At 43.2% G+C, this 11,855-nt stretch overlaps 1 long non-coding RNA gene across 4 annotated transcripts in view; it reads right to left on the bottom strand.

The window, feature by feature from the left end:
• Positions 1-11,855, bottom strand: part of LOC310714467 — a 34,007-nt gene that overhangs the window by 20,507 nt on the left and 1,645 nt on the right. Inside the window, exon 1 of one of the 4 annotated variants that reach the window (XR_014529809.1) lies at positions 11,474-11,667. The exons of the other annotated variants lie outside the window; for them this stretch is intronic. This is a non-coding gene — a long non-coding RNA (uncharacterized lncRNA). Of the gene's footprint in view, positions 1-11,473; positions 11,668-11,855 lie in introns of those variants that run through there. 4 annotated transcript variants of the gene reach the window in all.

Consider the following 11,855-nt stretch of genomic DNA (forward strand, 5'->3'; position numbering starts at 1 on the left):
AGAGATTGAAAAACCAACCCTCTGGCTTGGCTGGAGGACAGCACTGCAGGTCAAATGCTTTAGGATTGACAGGTGGCTTCCTTCCAGGGTAGAGGGCATTTTGCATCTGCAGACAGACACAGCTGCAGGATTATTGATTCTGAGTGAAGCAGTACATGAACTTCTGTAAGCAAGCAGAATTGCCTCATGGAGGCCCTTCTCTGTCCTTGACCTCTCACAGGCCAATATTCAAGCAGTTCCATATTATCTTTTATTTTCACAGTGTGCCGTGTTTCCTGGGCTGGAGTTCTTCTAGTGCAGCTGGTAGCACAGTTAGCAGATTTGCATACTTGAATCAGTAGGTGGTTCAGTGGTGGGTGGCAAATATTCAGATATGAGTTGAAATCCCCCCCCCCCCTTTCAATCCCACATAAAGAGTTTAAGCTATTTAAAACAGCATTGTACACTCCTGCACCAATGTAGAAACTATTCATTGGTAAAGATTACTCTTAATACCACAAATATTCATTGTAAAAAATAACCTTAAACGTTACTAGAATATAATTTGATAATGAGCTTATGTTCTGCATAAAGAGCACTAAGATCAAAAGTGGTGTTCTGTGTAAAAAAAAGTTTCCAAACTGCAATCATCTTGACTCACAAAGCAAGTAAGGCTCCTGCTATGTTCATTGGCTGACGTTTAAATTTTGTGTCTTCTGGGGAAATAAGAATATTAACTTAAAAGAAAAAATGAAGCAGTATTTCCATGGTCTTGGCCCACATTATATGGTTGCACCTTCTCCCCTCACCTCATGAACCTTTAATAGTGGCCCAAACACACAGAGAAGGAGCTGGTGAAGCTTTCCCAAGGATGGAGGTAAGAGCCAGACGTGGCAGGCATGCTTAACAGTCTCTTCATAACCTTTTTTAAAAGATTAGAAGCAGCCATGAGAGGCAAATGCAAGGAAACCAAACCCTGGGAAATTGCTGGAACCTCTGGAGTATCTGGTCACTTGGAGACTGGGATGCACGCAACAATGACTCTATCTCTTTGAGATTATCAGATTAACATTTCTCACCAGGGAAGCAAATTAATAAAGAGGTGGTAGCAGTAACTTGAGGTGTTGCAGGCTGGTCTTGTCTCAAGACAGCAGGCCCACAGTCAGTCTCATACCAGGCATGAGTGGCCCACCCATGAGGTGACCACCTCAGGCGGCAGGATCCACAAGGACAACAGATCCAACCTCCAGGAAATGCATTGCCGCCTGCTGCCGCCTCCACAGTTGCCACAATGACTGTGGCATCCTTCTTGGAGGCCAGATCTGCAGCCTCCTCAGAAGCCCCCTTCCCCCCATGCCCCCTCTTCAGTAGCCTCTTGGTGAACAGGAGGTGCTGCTGGTCTCCCACCGCTGGGAAGAAAATAGCAGGGGCTGCCTTCTGGGGTCTCCTGGGGTCTGCACCACCCCAGCGTGACACAGGGCAGGCCCCTCCTCCCTCCCCAGCAGCCTTTAATTCCCACTTCAACCATCAGGTAAGGTTGATTTGATTCCCCCCACCCCGTTCCTGAGGTAAATCATCACTCAGCCCTTCTTTCCAGACATGGGTGGGAGCATTTTGTGGTTTGCCTCAGGTGCCAACATATCTTGGGCCAGCCCTGATACCCATTCTATGACAAAAACTGTGGCACTAAGCATATATTTTTAAAAATCCAAGTAATTTGCTTCTCTATTTCATCACCTTGTACTTTAGGAGTAAAGCTTCTGGTGTAGATTGACGGTGCTGGTATGATGGCATTGTATGTTCACAAACATCCTAATCATTCAGGGAACAAACCTGTCTGCCAAAAGGGTTACTTCTCATTACAGGTAGGTAGCCGTGTTGGTCTGCCGTAGTCGAAACAATTAAAAAAAATAAAATCCTTCCAGTAGCCCCTTAGAGACCAACTCAGTTTGTTATTGGTATGAGCTTTCGTCTGAAGAAGTGTGCATGCACACAAAAGCTCATACCAATAACAAACTGAGTTGGTCTCTAAGGGGCTACTGGAAGGAATTTTGTTGTTGTTGTTGTTTCGGTTACTTCTCAGTTTGGTTAGGGTTAAAACCTCAAAGGTTTTAAATCTGATAAAATCCTTATACGGAGGGGTGTTTGATCTGATAATGCTCAGGGGGCAATAAGAGCAAAGTTATAATGGGTTTTGGTACTGGACATCATATATGGTAGATTTGAACTTAACAACCTATCATTTCATAGAACTGTAGAGTTGGAAGGGACGAAAAGGGTCATCTAGTTCAACTCCTGCAATGCAGGAATTTTACTGCAGGTTTCTACTTTCCAGGCAAGAGCAATACTTGGGCAATTCAACTTAATATTTTTAACTAGCAAGTGCTGTACAAGATGCATGCAGCAAATGACTCCTCTCCCACATGCTTTCTCCTTCTGACAGCTACAAGACCTCGCAGTATGAATCATTTTCTTAGCATCTAAAATGAAATCAGCTGAAGAATCTGTGAATGGCTGGGAAAGGGGAACTTTCTGCCTGCAGTGCTGCTAGCTCTATTTTCAGTTTGTGCCCTTCCTTTCTGACATGAATCCGCACAACTGATTAAACGGGATCTGTTTTAAAGCATTTCACACTCCTTGCCCTACTTCATTTGAGAGAACAGCAAATTATCCGCAGGGTGCTCTGACTTGCCACAGACCCACTTGAAAACATTTAGCTGTTGAGGGGGGGGAGATGAAAAGCACTCTGGGATGCTGAACACCTGGCAGCTGCCGCTGTGTTCTGTGTATCGCGCCTTGCTCATTAATCATAACTTCTGCTTCAAAGGATCCCTGACAAAGCACAACAGCAAGAGCCGGGCAATTGTCCCTTACTGCAGGTTTCTGGGGACGAGTCTCCAAGGTGATGTATGTGCCATACTGATACTCCATCCTTGGAACATCCAACAGAAAGGAGACCCTTCTCTGCCAACGCTGTCACTACAGAGCAAGGTGTAGCCAATGTGGTCCCCTCCAGATGTTCCTGGATGCCAGCACTCATAATCCCTGATCGTTGGCCATGCTGGCTGGGCTGGGAGCGGATGGAAGTTGTAACTCACCAACATCTGGGAGGGAGCCACCTCAGGAGCAAAGGGGCAATCACTGACAAGCTAACCACATAGCAGCACCTGTGGTGGTGTAGACTTTCCAAATATATTTCAGGAACTGGTCAGTGTGATAATGTGACACAAGTTTTGGGCTCTCCTCCCTCCTCCATCATCACTCTCTCTACAGTGTTCAAACTGTCTCTACCATGTTTATCTACATGAGAGATCTTCTCACCCCACAATCCACCTATATTCCCCACCAATTTCATGAGCGGGATCAGGAACATATATACAAAAGAGGAGTGTCTGACTACCAGGCCCTCTGGCGTAGTATTGGGTGTTAACCCACATGGCTGGTATTATGTACTGAGTTGAATAGGATCCAAAATGCAGCAGTCTGATTGGTCCTAGAACAATAGGATCCAAAATGCAGCAGTCTGGTCCTAGAACAATAGGATTCAGAATGCAGCAGTCTGATTGGTCCTAGAACAATGCAGCAGTCTGATTGGTCTGCAGGAACCACCCAATCCAGCTCCAGATGGAAGTGAATTCACAACCTGATTGGCCTACAGGAGAATTCTGGAATTAACCCATCACGTGTAGCCCATTGTGTAAATAATATATATAAAGCAGATACTTTGGGGAAACTTTCATTTCCTCCTCACCACTATGAGCTGAATAAAGAGCATGAAATCCACTCTTGACTCTGAGTATATTTCAGCTACTGAGTAGAAAGTGGTCAGCTCTTAACAGGCTACTCTATTGTGTGCTACTCATAATAATCTACCATATTATTTTCCCTCTTTTGGATCCATCCCATGAAATCAGTTGACCCTTCATGTTTAAATTGATTGGCACCCCATAATTTGTAGCAAGCACTGCACACAAGAGCACAGACAGATGCAAAAAACAAAACAAAAATCTGGAACAAATGGGAAATTTTAGATTCAAGAATGAAGCAAATGAATAGTTTTAAATATTTGGTTTGAAAATTTAGCCATTTTTGAGAGATGTGGTGGAAAACTACCACCAGTGACCCTTTGGATATTGTTGCTCCTCGGGAGAATAATCATTTTAACAGCATTGCTACTACAGATTGCTGCCTTTCTTAATTCAAGCAGTACAGTCTCCAGCAGACTCTTTAGAAACAGACTCCACATTTAACCTCCAACCCACAGCATGGGATTTTTAAAATTAACCATATAAGTCCAACTTTCTCCTCTCTTTCCCTCTTTTGTTTGATTTAGGAAATTGCTATTCCTGTTGTCAAAAGTGGTACTGCTGCTTAATATAAATACTCGTCTGATTTTCATCTTTGATTAACAAAATGTCCAAAGTTCATATGCACACAATAAAATAATAAGGTGAACAAGAATACCACAGAAAGTAACAATTTCCAACATATCAGCAAGATCCAACAGTCACAATACAGTAAAAGCAACAGCAAACAACTATAAAACATGCTAAAATACCTGGGCAAATACCACCTCACCTGACACCGAAGACTTGTCAAGGTGAGTGCCAAACAAACCACAAGCAATAAAAACCTCTCCATGGTCACCACTTACCTAACCTCAGATAGTGAAAAGAGCTGAAAGAGTTCTGATAAATATCATTTTGTACTCATGAGGTGGAAAATGGATCTTTGGATACCATTTTAAAAAACACTCAGAAACAGCCTCAGTCTCCTGCATAGTAGAAATTCAGATGACACGTTTTGTTTCATCATCACATTTTTATAATTTGCTTATACAATGGAAATTGTAAGAGAGAGGAAAAAAATGAATGTGTAGAAAGAAAGAAAAGATCCTGAAGAGAGAAGGGGAAATAAACAGCAATATTAAGGAGAAAGAGCCTATATGGGGAAATGTCTGTTATTTGTTCATTCCAGAATTGGATAAACAGAGCCTATATCTCAATGAATTAGTCCTATTGGCTATTACTTAAAGCTTTTCTTTTGGATGTTTGTTTTGTCATAAATGCTATCTCCCAGAATTTTCTCAATTAGTCTGTTATAGCCAAAGGATTCCCCCCCCCCCCATTGGTAGGTAATGCAAAGTTTAACACTAGCCAATAAGCATGCCAACTGAAGATCTGTGCTTCTAACTCCTGACCGTATCATGCACAGAAGACTTGTTCTCAGAATTTAAAAATTCATATCCTGTTGTTTCTTGTATTATATTCAGTGGCCCAGAATGTTTTTATTTTAATGTACTTCCTACAAAGCAGGTGCTGGCAATATATTTTATTCATTCTATATGGGGGAAAGTACCATTGCTGTGGCCTAAATCACAGAGCCTAGGACTTGCCAATCAGAAGGTCGGTGGTTCGAATCCCCACGACAGGGTGAGCTCCCGTTGCTCAGTCCCTGCTCCTGCCAACCTAGCAGTTTGAAATCACGTCAAAGTGCAAGTAGATAAATAGGTACTGCTCTGGTGGGAAGGTAAATGGCATTTCCATGCGCTGCTCTGGTTTGCCAGAAGCAGCTTAGTCATGCTGGCCACATGACCTGGAAGCTGTACGCCGGCTCCCTCGGCCAGTAAAGCGAGATGAGTGTCGCAACCCCAGAGTTGTCCGCGACTGGACTTAACTGTCGGGGCTCCTTTACCTTTACCATTGGTCAGTTGTTCTGAAATTATTTTTCCTTCTTGTTGGTACTAATTAGAGTTGCTAGTATGAATTTGAACAACCATTCCCATTCAGTTTGTTGCACTATAATATTAGGTTTTCAATAGACTCCCCATTTTTTCCTGTATGTCAGTTGCTCTCTCTTTAATTCAGATAGAATTAAAATTATTTTCTCTGATCAGTTGCAGCAACAGATTTTCAAATGGAGTTTAAAGTAATGGTGTCCGTGGCAAATTTATAATCTGCAAGACCCTGTGCGAAACATTTTTGGGTGACCCTATTCATTTACCTTAATTAATGCAACTATGTGAAAATATGGGGTGCATGAGGAGATGACAGTAATAATATTTCTGTCTTTGCATGTATTTCCCCCCTGCCCCCCCAATTCCTGCTGTGGTGTTTATAATAACAGAAACTGGTGAAGCAACCTCCACTGACTTTAATTGGGAAGCAGGAGAAAGGAAGAGTGCAAACAACGCGAAAGATTCAAATACTATAATTCAGCAATGGCAATGCATTGTAATTATGCTTCAGGTGTATTCTCTCAGTTAACAAAGCATATTAATAACTTGTGGGGCCCTCAGCTTCAGGGGCCCCTAAAACTGCATGTTGCGCATACCTATGAATCCACCACTGCATGGTATTCCATGTTTTGTTAATAGTTGTCCTAAGAAAAAGATTTAGCACCTTCTGCGGAGTTTTCTTCCACGGGTACAGGAGTGCTCAAATAGCCAAGCCAGCTCCATCAAAATACCACAGGTACCCAATCCACCCTATAATTACTTCGTATGGTCAGAATCAATTGAGATTGCATGCATCTTCATAAAACCAGGTTGCCTAAGCCTCTTGCTGGGGGCAGGATAGCTAGGATAAATAACAGATGTGATAGTGGACACCCCTGCTGTGTTCCCTGTGGGAAGGTTTACTTTAGCAGAGTTAAACAATCCCCTTTATAAGTTTATGCAGCGGCCTGAGTTCTACTAATAAAGATGGCTTCCTGGTTAAAAATCTCTTTAAATCCCTCTTAAAGAACACACACACAAATCTGATTCATGTTAATATAAAACTATTTCACTCTCAGATTCATTCAGGTTTACAGAACTGTACCTGAAGGCAGGCTTAGGTTACATAACAAGCAAATAAACTAAACCAGGGGGAAGTTGGTCCTGAGGTGACTGCAGCGGAGCAGTTACCTTTCAAAACTACCAGCAACCGACAAACTGGTTGTCACAGCAACCGGTTAGAACATGGAGGCCATTAGTCCTTTGTCAGAATGTTGCACTTGACTGCACCTTTACATCCCACATTCCCGTATAAAAGTGCAAGCAGCATCAAGTCCACCAAAGTTCAAACTTGCTCGTGCTTCAGAGTCAATTACTCAGATAACTTTCTGTTATGTACTGAGTTAAATAGGATCCAAACTGAAGCAGTCTGATTGGTCCTAGAACAATTGCAGCAGTCTGATTGGTCCTAGAACAATAGGATTCAGAATGCAGCAGTCTGATTGGTCCTAGAACAAGGCAGCAGTATGATTGGTTGGCAGGAACCACCCAATCATGCTCCAGATATAAGCGAATCTACAACCTGATTGGCTTACAGTAGAATTCCGGAATTAGCCAATCATGTGCAGCCCATTGTGTAAATAATGTACATAAAGCAGATACTTTGAGGGGACTTTCATTCATTCCTCCTCACCACTATGAGCTGAATAAAGAGCATGGAATCACTTTGCGACTCTGAGTATATATCACTTTCATAAGTTTACCTCCAAATTGCATAACTTCAAAAACCTTCTAGAGAGAGAACCATTCAAGACAGTTAGAACTTCTTGAACAAATCTAATGAGATCCAAGTGGTTGGTATCTTTAAAGACTCACTTTTGCGCATCATATTTAGAGCTCTGTGCACAGAATCCAGTACAATGTCCTCTAAGGAACAAAGCCCTGATGATTGCTATGAACATAGTATCCCACCACTCTGTTCAACCTGGCCATTAGAAGGTTTGTGTCTTGGCTAATCAGGGCAATGGGACGATATAGTCCCAGCTGAGTGGGATCTCTGTCTGGTTTGGCAATCACAGTTGGATGAGACTCTCTCCAAGAGTCTGGTAAGTCCCCACCCCAATTATTTTGTTAAACAAGACAGCAATATAAGAGGCTAATTTTTCTCCAAATATAAAAAGTCTTTCCAAATCTGTTCCAAAGGGATTTAGCCATGTTATTGATTACTCTTGAATCTTGCTGCTTGGACTCATGAACTGTTGTGAAAAAGTCTCCGGGAGGAGAGCGGGGAGTGTTTGCATGACACACCTACACACTGCAGCCAACACACTAATGTGTCGCGACACACAGTTTGGAAAGCTCTGATATAAAGGAGTCATGAGTTTGTTATGTGGTGGTCAGACCCTCTTTTTGAGTAGCATGAGCTAAGGTCTACCCATCCAGTACTGGATTAATAAAGCTTTTTGAACCTATACACTTGTGTCTGCTTCCCTTTCTTTGGGATTTTTGCGCATTCCCCCAGGGAAAGAACTTGTCATAATTTTATGCAACATTATACTATATTTCTATGCTGCCACAGCCAAGGTCTCATGTCTGAGCCCTTCTCTTAGCAATCCTGCACTTCCAACACTTGCTGCCTTCCGGTAACTTGCTAGCTCCTTGCACAACATTTTGAACTACAAAGCCATATTGCCATCTCTTGACATCCATTCCAGGCCTTTTCCAGGCCCAAGCCTGCCACGGACCATGTTGTCTATGTCTGACAGCTCCGATTTTCTTGGAAGCCTCTAACTCCAGTAAATCTAATCATGTAGATGTAACTTGTCTCCTTATGGATCTTGTCAATTTTGTGCCCCCTTGGCTTGGCATACTATGCAATGGAAATGCCCACACTGCCCTAAATTTGATTGTAGATAAATAATCAGTTATGTAGGATATTGCAGTGCAGAGAGATGCAACCGTCAGCCTAGCAATATATGATGATTTTCTTCTAAACTTATAATAAACACACTTTAAAAAACCTTTTGCTTCCCAGATCTTTAGGCTGATTTCCAGGACTTTTTTCGGGGGGGGGGGCGCAGAACATTTTGTGAATCTAAGTTTGGCCTCATTGAGGGACACTCTTTCAATATGAGTAGGAAAATGAGAGTACCCCTAAATATTTTTTAAGGGGAAAAAAGCACTGATGATTTCAGATTCTTTATTTCCTTCCCTTTAAACAGGTGCTTGATCTGAAGAAGAGACAGAGGTCTCTGTTTGGTCCTGTTGCCTTATTCATCACGGTATTGATCTCATTAGAGGGATTGTGGCAATGGAATCCTTATTATCTGGAGAATCAGTGGTCGACAGAAAAAAATGGGGACTGGTATTCTTATGAAATTCCTCCTTCCCTGTGCTACTTATTCCATCTATTTTTGAAGCTGGCCTCATGAGCAGGAAGGTCCCAAAGGACTAGGAGAGGAGAGGGAGGTTTTAAAAAGCTTGATGAATACAATTACTTCCAACTGGAGAGGTCAGTTAAACGAGGGACTTAGATAAATGAGCTTTTGTGAAAGCAGCAATGTTTCTGAGCTGCTATTTACAGTGAATAACCTCCTCTCATTCAGGTAGGTAGCCATGTTGGTCTGACACAGTCAAAATAAATAAATAAATAAAATGTCCAGTAGCACTTTAGAGAGTTGGTTTCTAGTGCTACTGGACAATTTTTTTATTTATTTGAACCTCCTCTCATGTTTATCTTGCATGTTTTCTGTTTTAAAACACCCAGTTGCTACAGTGCCGTTGCAGGACATATTTGTTCACGTAGAGACAAACTAGGAGCCATGTCAAATACTTCTTTGTTCATGGCATGTTTCTCCCTGATACAGTATATATCTCTTGAATGTAAAAAAATAAAAAAATAAAAATTGCAAGACAATTGCTATTTCTTCCTCTTGTCTGAAGTCAGTTTCATGCAGGCCCTGTATATTGCTGTTCTAAGGGTACCATCACCGAGGCTGCCAGAAACTGTATTCCTAAAATGCTGCAATAGTGCTGAACCAATCATAAGTAGTTAATTGCTTGTCCTATTATTTTGAACCTTTGGGACATGTTGGCTTAAAGTATTTGTACTGTGATCTTGATCAGTGAAGTTATGTTTTTGCCAATAAAAACTGAAAAGGTGGGCTTTGTTAGAGTCATGATTGGAGCGCTGTAGTAGTAGTAGTAGTAGTAGTAGTAATAATAATAATAATAATAATAATAATAATAATAATAATAATTATTATTATTATTATTATTATTATTATTATTTATACCCCGCCCTCCCCAGCCAAGGCTGGGCTCAGGGCGGCTAACAAGCAATAATAAAAACAAGTTGAATGATTACAACATTAAAATATTGAAACATTAAAATGTAGCCTCATCGCAGGAGGAGAAAGGAAAAAGAAAGAGGGGGAGGAATCAAATTGGCTCCAAGCCAAAGGCCAGGCGGAACAACTCTGTCTTACAGGCCCTGCGGAAAGAAATCAGATCCTGCAGGGCCCTGGTCTCATGAGGCAGAGCGTTCCACCAGGCCGGAGCCAGTGTTGAAAAGGCCCTGGCTCTGGTTGAAGCTAATCTAACTTCCTTAGGGCCCGGGACCTCTAGGGTATTGCAATTTATGGACCTTGAGGCTCTCCGTGGGGCATACCAGGAGAGGCGGTCCTGTAGGTACGAGGGTCCTAGGCCGTGAAGGGCTTTCAAGGTCAAAAGCAGCACCTTAAATCTGACCCTGTACTCTACCGGGAGCCAGTACAGTTTGAAAAGCACTGGGTGAATATGCTCCCATGGCAGAGACCCCGTGAGGAGCCTCGCTGCAGCATTCTGCACCCGCTGGAGTTTATGGGACAGCTTCAAGGGCAGCCCTGCATAGAGCAAATTACAGAAGTCAAGCCTGGAGGTGACCGTCGCATGGACTATCAGACTCTGGTATGTGATCAGGGTAGAGGGAGGTTGTGTGATCCACACCTTCTCCACTCCCCTATCCTACTTGTAACATGGGAATCCTCATCATCGGATTTTGATTTGAGACTTGCGGGACTTGTGCTTGTGTAGCCAAACTGCACAAGGCAGCCACAAGTGAGTGGTATCAGAAGACTTAGGGTAGCCCTGAGGTTTGAAAATGGCAACAAATCTGCCCGCGGGGTGGGGGGAACCGAGGGAACCAAGAAACCTCAAAACAGCACCAAAAGAACTCAACAGCAGGGAATATCATGCGGCTGGAAGGGGAAGGGGAGTAGTGGGTGAAACGGAATGGCTGGAACGGGACAGAGAGCGCATAGAAGGAAAGAACCTTGTCTGGCTTCACGCTGAGAAACAAGTCCTAAATGGGATGCAAGTGAGAACTGCCCGAAGGAATCAATGGAGAAATTAATTTCTTTCCATGGAGTTGACTGGGCAGCAGTCTGCACCTTCCTCAAAACACAAATAACAGTCCTTATTTAGGGTGAACATTTAAAAAACAACCATGCTAATCCACATTCGAAAGCAAATGTCGCTCCTTGTCCTCAAATTCATGGAATCATAGAAATCTAAAGTTGGAAGGGATGCCAAGGGTCATGTAGTCCAACCCCTGCAATGCAGGAATCTCAGCATGGAGTCCCTCATCCGATTTTGGTTGCGGGGTGGGGGGTGAGAGAGAGAATCTGCCGCCGGTTCCCCGCCCAAAATCACGGCTTTCCCTTTTTCCTCTTTCTATGCACAACTCTTTCCCCGACTACGAGCAGGCGGAGCAGGGAGGGGGCGGGTAAATGTAGTCACAAGCAGCCTCCACGTCGAAGGGATGGTCACTCTGCTTTCCCCACCCCTCCTGCGTCTATGGCCCCGCTCGCGGCCGCTTACTCAACCCAGCGGAAAGCTCGCCGGCCATTTTGAAAACGGGCAGTTGCCCAGAGGCGGAGTCGCGGGCGAGGATGACGCGAGCGCCGTAGGTGACGCATCCGCCAATGGCTAAGCGGCAATTAAGACTATAGACCGAGGAATCGAGACCATATATATATGAAGGGGGAGAATCCTGAAAGAAATAGTCGAACAGCATGACCTTAGAACAAACTCTCAGCTTTGCTTTGTTTCTGGAGAAAGACACCCCTCTGCCTGTTCGCATGTACACCTAAGTCCATGGTCTTTTATAGGTAGGGCTTTT

This window comes from Podarcis liolepis (assembly GCF_965112155.1).
Source record: "Podarcis liolepis genome assembly, chromosome: 8".
NCBI classification, from domain to species: Eukaryota; Metazoa; Chordata; class Lepidosauria; order Squamata; family Lacertidae; genus Podarcis; species Podarcis liolepis.